This window comes from Pieris napi, chromosome 8 (genome assembly GCF_905475465.1).
Source record: "Pieris napi chromosome 8, ilPieNapi1.2, whole genome shotgun sequence".
Lineage (NCBI taxonomy): Eukaryota > Metazoa > Arthropoda > Insecta > Lepidoptera > Pieridae > Pieris > Pieris napi.
The window spans coordinates 2,543,113-2,557,005 of record NC_062241.1 but is presented as its reverse complement, the minus strand read 5'-3'; the positions used below and the strand labels follow the sequence as shown (position 1 = coordinate 2,557,005).

General features: G+C 29.2%; 1 protein-coding gene across 1 annotated transcript in view; it reads left to right on the top strand.

The window, feature by feature from the left end:
• Positions 1-5,037: 5,037 nt before the first annotated feature.
• The window catches only part of LOC125051982 (mucin-1), a 48,340-nt gene continuing 39,484 nt past the window's right edge, over positions 5,038-13,893 (top strand). The window contains exon 1 of the mRNA XM_047652626.1: positions 5,038-5,135. The gene's annotated coding sequence lies outside the window, so the exon portion shown is untranslated. The remainder of the gene's footprint in view (positions 5,136-13,893) is intronic.

The window sequence follows — 13,893 nt, the reverse complement described above, 5'->3', positions numbered from 1 at the left end:
CTAAATATCATTTATATAATCATATAGCGACGAAGACTCCGTAACTTTTATTAAAGTTTAAACTAAAAATAAAGTTATAAAAGTAAGTCCAGCCTATAGAAAATATAGTCTATGATAAGGGTTAAAGATATTGTTTCATATAATTATTACAAATTCCATTTTGTCGTACTACAATTTGGTTTCTATTACCCAATATGATTTACTACTTGCGTCGTCATAAAAGATTTCGTAAAATACTGGTTATGTTAACCGATCCCAGCCACGCCTATTATATGTGCGAAAAGATAACATCTTGGCAATAGAACAATTAATGACATAATATAATCAAATCGAAAACAAAGACCCTCACAATATTTCTGTGTCTTTTTCTTTGTCATACACAATACACATACAGACACAGTTTAGAGAACAAGAACGATGATATCATTACGCTGTCGCATTTACAATAAAGCTTCGAAATAAGAATTATGTTGTTGTATGTGTGTACTGTGTATGTTGTGTGTGTGTGACCAAAATGTATATATTTATAAAATGTAATATAATATAAAATGCTTCAGGGCTGGCAAGCAAACTTTTCCGATGTTATTTGACTGAAAAGGGTTAAACACATTATTTCTTTTTTTGGATAAATATTTCATTTTTAGATTGGGTATGAAAACACATACATATAGGATTATATATCCTTAATTTTTACCCTTCTTCCGCAAATTATTTTTAAATAGCAATAATTGTACTATAATCATTAAATGGCAACACAACGTTGGTCGGGTTAACAAGTATTACTATTTTTTTTTAATTACTCATCATTATTGATTGAAAACAATTTTTAATTAGGTTAAGAACTGCGCTGCTAAACAATGATTTGTATATTAAAAGGTTGTAGCGCCTCTACCTATATATAAATAACAATCCCAAAATATGTTGCTAAGCGTAAAACTCGAAAACGCCTGGTCCGGTTCGAGTGATTTTTTTTTATTCGTTGAACTCTGAGGAATGTTTTTCAAAGACAATATTGGAAAAAATATTCAAATTCCATATGTTGATATAGCTACTGAAAAGGTCGGCTAAGTAAATAAATCATATTAAGGCGAAACGAAGTCCGCGGGGTCGCTAGGTCATAACATTTTTAATCTTTAAATAAAGGTATTGCTGATTCTCAAGGTCGAAGCTCTCTTATTACAAAAATGTAACCTGGGAGTGGTACTTCCGATGCAAGGTGTACCGAAAAAACGTATGAATAATTTCTCCATGACACACATTATAAACACTCAACGCTTTATTGATTAAATGCAAATGTGAATTTCACGATACACTAATACATAAGTAATCCTGTTTTGAATACAGTCAAAGTAAACTCATTTATTTTAATTAGGCCTATTATAAAGGCACGTTTGTAAATCGAAATAACAAGTTAAAAATATTTAAAAAAAATGACTCTAGTTGCCCATTCCACAAGGTAGTATCATATGGTGAAGATTGGGTAAGAAACTCCATACTTACGTACTCTTTTAAAATAGTTTTATAAAATTTATATCAATACAGATAAGTTATATCACTTGCTTATTAATCGTTTGAAAGCCTTGATAATAAATTTAGGTCCTTGATTAAATATTACAAATGATTTTTTAAATGACAGATAAAATCTTACAAACAAACACCATATATTTTTTTGTTTACGCGCCGGTAAATCAATCATGAAATTGTTATTATATTTGACTTTGTTCAGTAGAATATTTTTTCTAATTTGAAAGAAGAAAGAAAGAAAAGTCTTTATTATACACAATAAATATAGAGAATATTTAGGTAAAGTAGAGTGCACTAGCCCCCACACTAGGATTCCCTTTGCTGTGGGCAGCCAGTCTCTTCCTTTTGACATATAAACTCTATTTTACTTTATGATTACTACATAACACAAATTTATAATTAAACCATTTTTGCACAATAAGAATATTTGTTATATCATATTTTAGTAAATGTACGAGTATTTAATGTATGGAATTAATTCATATATTCATTTTGAAAATCTTTTCAAAACGAAATATATTGCATAATATGTAAATCACAGACCCGAAGGGAAGACAAAATTGCGCAATTCGTAATCGTTAAAATTACTTGTGATTTATGAACAGTAATTTTGAAGGAATTTACTTTGACAAAGTTACAGTAGGCAAACACTATAATTAGTTTGTTATGTGTCAATTTTCATCAGGTGTGTGATAAAACAGACACAAGACAAGTTAGACACATAAAAAACATATTGCCTAAGGTTTGGGAGTGATTTTTACAGTGAAACGAAATTTCATGAATTCAATTTTGTAAAATTATTATTTTTTGGTATTATTATTTGTTTTCAATTATATTTTACAAATGCCACTTTTTGATGATTTTTATTATTATATGAACGTTTTAAAATTATTCCTAGTAACTAAAAATGAAAGCTTAGCATATAGTATTAGTGATAGCTCTGCAAAAGTAGGTAGATAGACTCTGAGTACTAGAAAGATTGCGAGTGCGTTATCTGCTTTAAAAATATCTCAACGAAAAGCTCCGCCCTTTCAAATTTCATTTAAATTGGTAATTCTCTGTTGTATGTGGCGCAAAATCTATATAATTTAATTTAATTCCTTATTTACAAACTCTTGCAAATCGTTGAAAAAATCAGTACCAATTAAATAAATATACCAATAAGAAGAGCAACGTGCGGCCGTATCGCTTTCAAGCATTCTCTTTCAGTCAACCTTTTATGTAAAAATAAACATAAAAAAAACAATTAAAACAGATATATGATAGCAAAAAATTCTAAATTATGTTAAGAAGAACACATTTATATAAGTCAGAATTGAATACGTAATAAACAATTATACATAAGGGTTAATCGTCGCAGGTTAAGAAGAAGCGTCTCTAAGATAAACTTTGGATTTAGTTTAAAATAAGTCTCAAGATCTTGCAAAACGAAACAAGCACTGCAATTAACCGACCACTCATATGTGGCATTTTGAGTGTTTTACGATCAAGTTTCGACGCTCTTCGCGATATTTAAAAAAACTTTTGTGTTGTTTTTATATGTTTGACCTCACAGTATTATTATTTTAATTTAATTTTTGATATGATTTTTATAGTAACGATATTATTAAGATTTATGGTCACAAATTTCTGAATTTTAATTGATCTTCAGATGCATAATGAATATTCAAAAATTAAAAATTCATTAATTTTGATTGAAAATATATTTTAAATATTAATGCGAATTAATTGCATTATTAACAAATTTGTGGCAATAACTTGTAAATGGTGGTAAAATAAAGAAACTCTTTTTCTAAATTCCTCTTTTTAACATCTATATATTAAAGCACATAGTTTGTACAAGGTACAAGTATTTTAAAAAAGATGGAGTTATAATACAAACATTCATAAACACATCAAAATTCTGACCAACTTCTGAAAAGCACTTGATCATTAAACAAAATTAAACAAATCATGGCGTAGTTCTATAACATAGAAACATATCGATTTGGTTCTGAGTAACTCAACAAAATGTTTATCCACATCATTTTTAGACGTGTTTACCCGAATCATACCTTCCGACAGAACCTTTGGTGGTGATGTTTTGATATCAGAGTTTTTTTCATTTTTCAGCTTTTTTCAGAGCGTCACTAAGGTTTTTCTTTTAATACCTTACGGTTATTTCTACACACTGCAAACATCGCCATTTGACATCTTGTAAAGCTTCCAATAGGGTAATAAATACACACGGTTTTTATATCTATAAATGTTTTCCATTTTTGCTACTTATTATTAAAACGCACCAAAAAGTTAGCGTAACAAGCGTATAAGTGAATCATAATCTGTTGATGCCATAGAGGTGACATCTGTCAGTATAAAATTACATCAGAACGCGCGATGCTGCCCACAATCTGTCAATTGTCAAATGTTCTTGAATAAAATTACACACTTTATATCACGACTAACATTTACAACCCTATACTTTTATAGACAATGTTATTAAATTTAATTACAGTGTAAACGCACATTGCAATGATGAATTAATGAATCACAGATTAGACAAAGGGTACTTTAATAGAATGAAAATAATTAGACATATTATATATCTTTTTATTTATTCTCTGAATTATGTTAAAATTGTTGTTACTTATTTTATGATAGGTATTAATGTTTAAACATTAAAACTAAAATACCTTGTTGAATTATGATTAATATTATTTTAACGTTTGTTATAAGAAATAGTCGCATCATTATTGCATGTAAAGGTCAGAGAGAAATATGTATCCCAAAATAGTTTTTTATTTTACAAGACAAGTTTTAATTTAATAATATTTTTTTATAGTAGGTTCATTGACGTCACTGTTTAATTTAGAACACAATTTTCATTATTAAGACGCACCATTTAAATTAATTCAAGATATATGTTAAGAATAAAAACAATCACAAGTAAATTTTATACATCAAAATGTTTACCCAACTTACAAAACAGGTAGGTATATGAATATGTGTAATATGCAATTAGCAAACATTGAAGAGTCCTATAGTTCCTGGGTTTGAATACCGTCGAAATGACTTCACGACATGCAACTAGTTTATTAGTTATTGGATGCAAATATCATGGTATAGGGATTGCATATTATTAAGCAATTAAAAATATGCATTTTTATCCTGTCATCAAAATATATATTATTTCAAGTGTAAGTACGTAGTTTAATAATAATTGATCTAATATGAAAAAAATCCAATTAAAAATATAAATAAGGTGAATGTCTTGCAATAATCAATACTTGAACTTCTTCGTATAAGTCGAGATATTTAAAATGAAATTCAAATTCATATACGTTTGTGAGTTAGGCGAATTTCCTACAAAAAAAAAACTAAGACACTACGATGCACTTAAAACAGTACATAGTGAATTAAATACAGCTTTTAAGTCTCCTGCCCTAATAAAAATCGAGAAGGACTCATTGTTTCGTATTAGCGAAGACGAGTAAGGTTGCATCTCAGATCTCGTATATAAACACTTTCACTGTACGGTCGCGCGAGTTGCGAACTGAGGATTACTCTCTGACCCCGCGTCGCGCGCTGTGATACTGTGTGTGTGCCGATAGTCGTGTTTTAAATCGAGAGAGGTGAGTTAATTTTTAAAGAATATTTTAATATAAAAAATAACTTAAGCCTACAATTTTAAGTGTAAAAAAATGAGACAATGAAATTAAATTTTCAGAAGCTTTTGATATTATTTGTTCCAAAGGAACAGGAATATAAATGTTATTATCAAATATGTGTAAATTAATTTAAATTTAAGTAAGATTCAAGTTAAAGTTGTTTTTTCATAAGCCGCAAATATTTACAGTATCTTAAGTACATACCAAGAAAAGACATCAACGCGCGCAGATTATAAATAAATTTTGATCAATTGTGGAATAGACAAGTTTGCCAAAATCTCATTTAAATTTAAAAAATAATTTGAAATATTTCTCTATTAATTTCTTCGGTACGTAAATAATATTTTTAAGCATGCAAGTCGCGTTTGATGTAGGTAAAAAATTTACATAGAACGATTCATCACATGAATATACTAACGTTTTTACTCATTTCCTGATTCTATAGTATATCAAGATAATTTATCAGTCATTATTACGTCAAACAAATTTAATGAAGGTATTCAAATTATATTTTATACATTTCGTCGTAATAGATTTTTTTGGCTTTAGTGCACTCTTTTTGAGTTGCACTCAACTCAATTTGTATATAATCAATACTACGCACACACTACACTATACAATTTAACTTGGACTAATATTTCAATGCCTAAATTTTATTAATAAAAACAACTCGACTCTCATATGGCATCTTATAAGTAATCCTTAGCTGTCAATTACATTATCGGTTCGATTCGATAGATCCAAAAATTAATTTAAATTGCCATAAACTAAACATCCAATTACGGAGACAATACCGTATAAAACACTGAATTATACAGTTGCTAAGTCGTTACATTTACCTTTATTGTATATATATACAAAGTGTCGCTATATTAAAAAAAAACAAGTTTATATTCTTCTTTATAAACATTTTCAATGATGTAAAGCAGTATTATTATTAAGAATCTTCAATAAACTGGCGTTCGATATTCAAATAACATCAACAGTATTTTTATGATACAAAAGCCATAAACGTGTTGAATCAAAAATCCATTAACTTAATGGCCTAATATTCAATTAGGCAATTAAAAGGTCACACAAAAAACGAAGACGAACCGAAGGGCAACCTTCTGAAATATTTGTAAATCATGTCTCACGTTTGATACTTATCCGATACGTGCCTTCACTGCCCTTTAGCGAAGGTAAATAATACCATTATATATCTACTTTACATAATATGTTTGCATCTTAGCTGTATAATGCAGTGAATTAACACTGTACGTGTTGTCCTACAAAATCGGAAACGTACGACTATTTTAATTTAAATATCGAATCCTATTATTTTCATAAGATTCTAAATTTCATACCTTTTTATACACATTTGAAGGTTATCTGGACGATTTTTTGGAATAAATTAAATGACCTTAAGTATATAATTAATTTAAATCAGGAGCCTATTTGAAATATATGGCGTTGCAGTTTGTACTTGTATTTGTATTTATCGAACTGGAAGCTGTGTGTAAGTTGTCTTTGTCAGTACAGTTATAAAATATGAATTAATTTTAAAATCTAATATACAAAATTATCGTGTCACAATGTTCGTTCCCATACTCCCCCGAAACGGCTCGACCGATTCCTATTAATTTTTTTCTGCATATTCAGTAAGTCTGAGAACCGGCTACTATGTATCTTTCAAACCCCTAAGTGATAAAAAAAATATTTTTTAGAATATTTTTTTGTTTTTATTTTTTTATGATACATCTTACAAAAAAACATACAACCCTTAATTGTCACCCCTCTACGATCAATCCTTATTTTTATTATAGTAGATAGTTATTTTTATTGAACTAAATAATGTTTCCTAGAATTAATATACAATGCAAAACAACGTTCGCCGGGTCAGCTAGTATATTGTAATATCTGTTAAGCTAAATCTAAATTTTTAAAGAAAGTAAACCGAAAGGAATATAAGGCCAAAATGTAAAAGTACTTAATTTATATGGAATTAGGCGCTATTGAAAAAAAAAATATTAAGAGTAAATTATCAGATTATGATTTTTAAGGAATGCAGACGTCTAATCGTGATAGTTGTATGTAGTGAGAGTGGATGAAGGTGGTCTTAAGGGGTCAAAGTAGGTGAAAAGCTAGCATCTATGAATGCTAAGCTAGAATCCGGATCTTCATAAGTCAAGGTTATACTTAGCAAAATCATCATTATTATTAATAAACTCTATTATTCCGTCATCAATATAAAGAAACAGGTTTATTTTATAAAATTCACAATTTATTACACGATCTTAAATTCGATCTGAAATACATAAATTAATGTTATCTAATTAATCTTATAATACGTTTCTTTATAAACTGTTTTTAATACTTTTTATATATCTTTTAATACTTTATCAAAATTATATTTCAGAATTATTACGTATACATTTTCCTATGTAATGAACAGAGTTTCTTCTCACAAATATAATATCTGTACCTATCAATTACTAATGTATATATTTAATAAAATATAAATAGGAAAATAAAATTTATTTTTATTCAATACTTAAACATTTTAAATTAGCACAGACCTAAGTAACAATTAACAAGGGAAATATTTCTCTTAATAAATTCTTATTGAATTTCTTAAAGCGAAATACTTGAACAATTGAACATATGCTTTCTAAATAAAGAACAACGTACATAGCTCTAGCCGTTTTGACTCGAATTAATAAAGTGAAAATACATAATTATGTTAATTCAAATGTTCTATACAAGTGCGCAAGAAAGTGATTTAATTGACCTAACAAAAAATACCTTTGCAACTTCGATATAATTTAGTTGTATTGTAGGTATATTGTTAATTATTTTTATACACCACTAGATAACCCGACAGACGTTGTCCTATACACAAGTCTTAAATACAAAAAAAAAATTACGATAAGATTTTTTCTCTCTATAATTCTATAATCCACTGAACAGACAGAAAAAAATCACCAAAATCTTTTTTAATTACCTAAAAATTGAGTTTAAATAATTACGTGACACAAAAATTCACGTTAATTCCCTGAGAAGCCTTCAATAAACAGAATATTATAATAGTTCTTATTTAAAATAATATATCGCCAGAACCCAAAATATATTTAATTAAAACAAACAATTTTAACACCAAATTATTTAGTATAAAGGTCAAAAACATTTTAAAAACTTGATATTAATTAGATCATTAATATTCACACGAAATGAAGAAGCGATGTTATATTTAATTCTAAAAATTATATACCATAATATATGTATTTAATTTCTTGTGTTAATTTATTAAAAATGGTGGACTTTTCTATCATACTTTTTCTCCGGAGAGATTTACATAGAACCTTTTCTTTTTCGTAAATAATACGGAGTTTCGGTTGCCTATCTGTCGTGGATGGTTAATATTTTATTTTAAAAAAAGGATGCGTGTACTTATGTACGCGCGTAAGAAGTTATACTTCTTTGGCATTATTAAAAATAGTTTTTGATTGCATGCAAATAATAAATCACAATTAAATAGTCAAAGACTGGAAAAGGAGTCATTATAGTCAATAAAGTTCAGTTTACATTTGAAAAATTAAATAAATAAATATTTATTATTATTCTCTTACATTAAGTGTAACATATATTTTATTATTATTCGAATGTTGTTTTTAAATTATGTCCAATGCCGTAGCATCTTCCGTGGGCAACTTCATTCTGTTAATTTTGTGTAACCGCGCGCGTGCATCGTAAAATTTCTCTTTAATCAATTTTTCATAACGCGCCTAAAGAAGTATAGAAATACTATGAATACCTACATGAAAACGAAAACTATTTGCTCTTCATTTTAGTACAAAACCGTGCTCAACTTTAAATGAAGGAATTTAAAAATGTAGTCAAGTACACCAATACATAGAAAGCATTAAATACTGGATATAGGAGCGTAGTTTCACATTTTTTTAATATTTTTTTTCTGACGGAGATTTGTAAAACTTAGTAAGGCTTAAATAATTTAGTCATTTAAAAGCTTGGTTAACATTTACATCGGTACACCATTAAATTGATAATAAAGATGTCCGATTACATAATTTTTAATTTGTATTAATTATACATGGTTACCACCAATTCTGTGGTTTCTTAACTTGGATAATTACGACTATGTTCGTGACATCTTTTGTATGGCCTGATGAAATAATACATAAGTTAAAATAAGTATTTGTCGGCTCACATTTCATGTGATGTAAGCTAATGACATCCTAAAGAAATGTCTAAGTAATTTTCCTTAATATTGTATAAAGAATATATTTTTTACGTGAGTTTATTTATTTATTTAGTTATTAAGCTTACAACATCACACACAGTACAAAATCTACTAATTATTTTACAAAATCTTACATCTAAAATGTGTGACAGTTAATGTAAACATAAGTTTCACAAAAAAAAATTAAATAGAAATTAAAAATTAAAAAATACAATTAAAACATAATATACGATAATACAAGCACACAATAAAATTACAGAAATTTGTTGGGACTTAGAGCAGAAAAAAAAAGAAAAATCATCATCATCATCAGTTTCAAGATTTCAAAGAAAAATTTTAGTGTCACGAATTAAGTTTGGTGGCAGTTCAAATAAAACACTTTGTTTGAAGCTAAGTAACAACTGACTTTAATTGTTTAAAACATGAGCTTATAACTAAGATAATATTAGAGGTAGTGTGTTTGCGACGCTGGATTAACAAAAAACTATGTTGACTTATTGAAGAATTCGTAAATCTAAATGACACTTATGTTTTTGGACATTATAGGAAACGATAATTTTCAATTACTATTTCTGACTGTGGTGAAAACTAAGAAGGTCATTTTGGCCTCAAGTGTGCTTCTTAACTAATATATATAATACTAGCTCTACACCGCCACGCTGTGGCACATTGCGATTAAATGGTTGAGAGATGAGAAACAAAACAAAGAATACATTTCATATACCTACATTAATTTTGCAATACTTTAAAAAAAATGAGAAAAACAATCCTTGATGCGGATTATATATCATGCTAAAATTTCAGCTCGATTGGTGCAGAACTTTTTGCGTTTTGAAGCGTACACAAACCAACATAACATTCTTATATATATAGATATATAACTCACGATTTGCTTATTTAAATTTTAAAACTGTTTCAAAGTTTTACAGGTACTATAAACATAGATTTACTAACAATATAAGCTGGCATACCGTAAAAAAGTTATGCCAGTCCATTGGAATATTAAACAACTTCCCAGCAATAAAATGGTGTAACTATGGCAACTATCACTAAAAATTAGTAAAAAAGACTTATGTAGTTTTATTGCGAAATAAACGAGCATCGTTTGTACAAAATTAGGCATACACCGAAAGTAATGTTAGCTATAGCATTAGAACAACGTTCTAACATTGAATTCTTTCCGTCAGAGACCTTCGTGGGAAAACACGATTGCAATCATTACATCACATGAGAATGACATAGATCATCTTTACGGTATTTGGTATTTATACCTTTAAATTATCTGCAGGTGTTAAGTGAATCATAATTTATTGCACATTTAATTCGATTCGACTGGAGCTTTAAAGATTTCAACTGCAGTTGTATTGTATTAACACTTAAGTACACAAGTTTCTTATTACCGACTTGTCCTGGCCTAAATATTTGTTTGGAAACTTAAAAATATTTTACACGTTTTGAATTACGTAGGTTAAAATGGTATCAAGTCAAAAGTCAAAATCATTTATTCATATAGCTAACACAATGTACACTTATGAACGTCGAAAAAAATACATTAATGCTTCTAATTTTATATTTACTGCCGGTTCTCAAATCAAGTAGAACGGAAGAGAAGAACTGGCAATAAACTCTCCGCCACTCTTTTTATTCGCCAAGTTTTTTGTTTTACACAACGTTTGTAAGGAGCTGCAATAATTACACCATGTTCCACATGACATCTTAAGTAATAAATAATAATAAAATAAATTAAAAGCAAAGACTTGTCCTCTATCAGCAGGAGGTATGGTGAAATAGGAGCACGCACTTACATTATAGTGGGAACAAGACGCAAAATACGCGGTCTAGCTAATTAAAAGTGGGACTATTATAATGCATATCCGCGTTTTGACGACAGACAAACCACGAAAGGTGAACAAACTCGGCACCTAGATGAATCTTTACCCAGTGGCCTGTCTATTTCTTTGTAATCGTATCTTACATAACATCTCCGTAACACTTTCGCGTGAACCCCTGACATTCATAGTGGACAGATGTGATTTTTCCTTTTAAGTGGCATTTTGGAAGGTCAAACGTGTTTTTTCTTGCAAAAGATATTGTCTTTGATTTGTCGTAGAAGTTGAAGTTAAATTCTGAGTCAATTCGACTTAGGGTCCTACAAGAAAAAAAAGGCCGGCAACGCACTTGCGAGTACAATGGCGAATTTGACGACTCATTGGTCTAGTGGTTAGTACCCCTGACTGCGAATCCATGGGTCCTGGGTTCGATCCCCGGCTGAGACGAACATCGATGTAATGAGCATTTGGTGTTGTGCTTAGGTCTTGGGTGTTTAAATATGTATTTATATGTCTATCTATCTATAATATGTATGTATATCCGTTGCCTAGTACCCATAACACAAGCTTCACCAGCTTAGCATGGGACTAGGTCAATTGGTGTGAATTGTCAAAAAAAAAAAAATGGCACTTCTGGCAATGTGAGTATCATTAATTTATATTATGAGTATAAAATTATCTTAAAACTTAGCTGCGATGTCTGGACCCCTAATTTGAAAGAACTATATAAGTCTTAAGTAATCGTCAACTCTAAATTAACGACAGTGTTAGACATATCTAATCTAGACAAAGTAAATCACCATTACATAACTTAGTACAGAATATTAGCAGAAGCTAAACATATAATAAAGATAAAACTGTGTTTGAACCTAAACGATAACAAAATTTTCCACTTGCATAATCGCAAATTACTTTCTAAATCGATGGTTTGAAGACATATTCATATATTACATAGTGTTGCTAAAATCGTAAACGTTGGAGTGTGTCAGTGTGTCGCCATACTTCCGTGAGACTGTCGAACAATGTAAAATAAAACTTTGTACGAATACATGAAGAACATTTGTTAACCTAAGGATATATTTCGTGATATTTTAAGCTTGTATTCTAGATTTCACCCCCAGCTTTTTCCTGTTCTCAGACCTAGAGAATGCTGGACAGATATTTGACGCCTGAAACTAAAGCCTATTTTAAGACAAATCGTACTATATAATTTAATGAAAAATTATGACTACTATAATCGATGTATCGCTCTCGATGATAAATTGAATAATCATTTCAAATGAAATAAAAAATTATGTCAGCCTACGAATTTTTCAGCCCATCTGTTATACGTTTCAAAAAACCTTTAACGTTTAAAGACTCGATAAGAAATATATATAGAAGAAGAGACTCAGACTAAACTCCCTCCAGCCTTGCGATTCTGTAACTCACTTTTCTCGTTTATTGTTTATCAGAATACCAAATCATAAGCAGTCAGCTTTACGACTGATTTCAGCGCGACCACCGCTGCGATAACCGCTGTGTGAGTTCGAAAAGTGAGTTACAGAATCGCAAGGCAGGTGTAGATACATTTTCATTCATTATTTATAAAGACATATGACAGGAAGAGGCTATAAACACTCAGCCAAATTAAATATATAGGCTTGAAAATCATCCTAGTCCCAATTGCTACTTAATATGCTTCATGGCACTACAAATCACTGCATCATATTCAAACTGTGTACAACTTGCGAATAATTAAAAGCTAATTAGAAGTCGGCACTTCAATCGTTTCAGCGATAACCTCTATAGACAGATTAATACGCAATTTTAGTTAATTAAAATCTTTTCCCTCGGAAACTGTTTATAAGTATGACCAATATTAAGAGGTTTATCTTCTAGATCTGTATGAGAAATTTGGTTCATAGCAAATGTAGCAATGCTATTCAAGAATTAGTTTGTTTCTCACGAATTTTGTTTTTCGACTTATGAGCTCTGACCCTGAGTTGGAACATTACATAAATGTTTCTTGTCTGAAAATAACATATTTGCATATCATCTTCATATATATATATATATATTTGGCGATGAGTAGGGATGCCTACAAATTCAAATTTAATGACGTGGAATAAGTGATACATGTATCTTATGTTCCATAATAAACATATTTTATTTTATTTATTTTTATTTATAAAAAAAAAAACATTTAATTCAGACCATTAAAAGTCCATATATTGTTAGTAGAGTAATACTTACACACACACAAAGAAGAAAACATTTAATTCATATATCTACGTTGATTCGAGGCACCATAAATCTTCTCCGCGTGTATTTCTTTTTAAGTCGTAAGCGGGTGGACGGCTTTTGATGGTTTTTGTGTGAGTTTAGATTTACAATTATTTGATGTTTTTTTTTTTTTTTTTTAAGTACGAAATTTTTGTTTTTAGGACTTCTGTACAGGGCTACGTCAGTCGTGTCGGCTAGTACTTTCATATATTTTTTTCTTGTAAATTTGAACACTAAGAAGTTTCATTCTTAAACTTCAAACATAACAATGTCTAGTATAATCTAATTAGCTTATATACAGACTAAAACGATATTAAAACTATCGTTTTGATTCAACAGAAAGAATCAGGCGCATTCAATACAGTTGGTTACAATTACGAGCGATAAA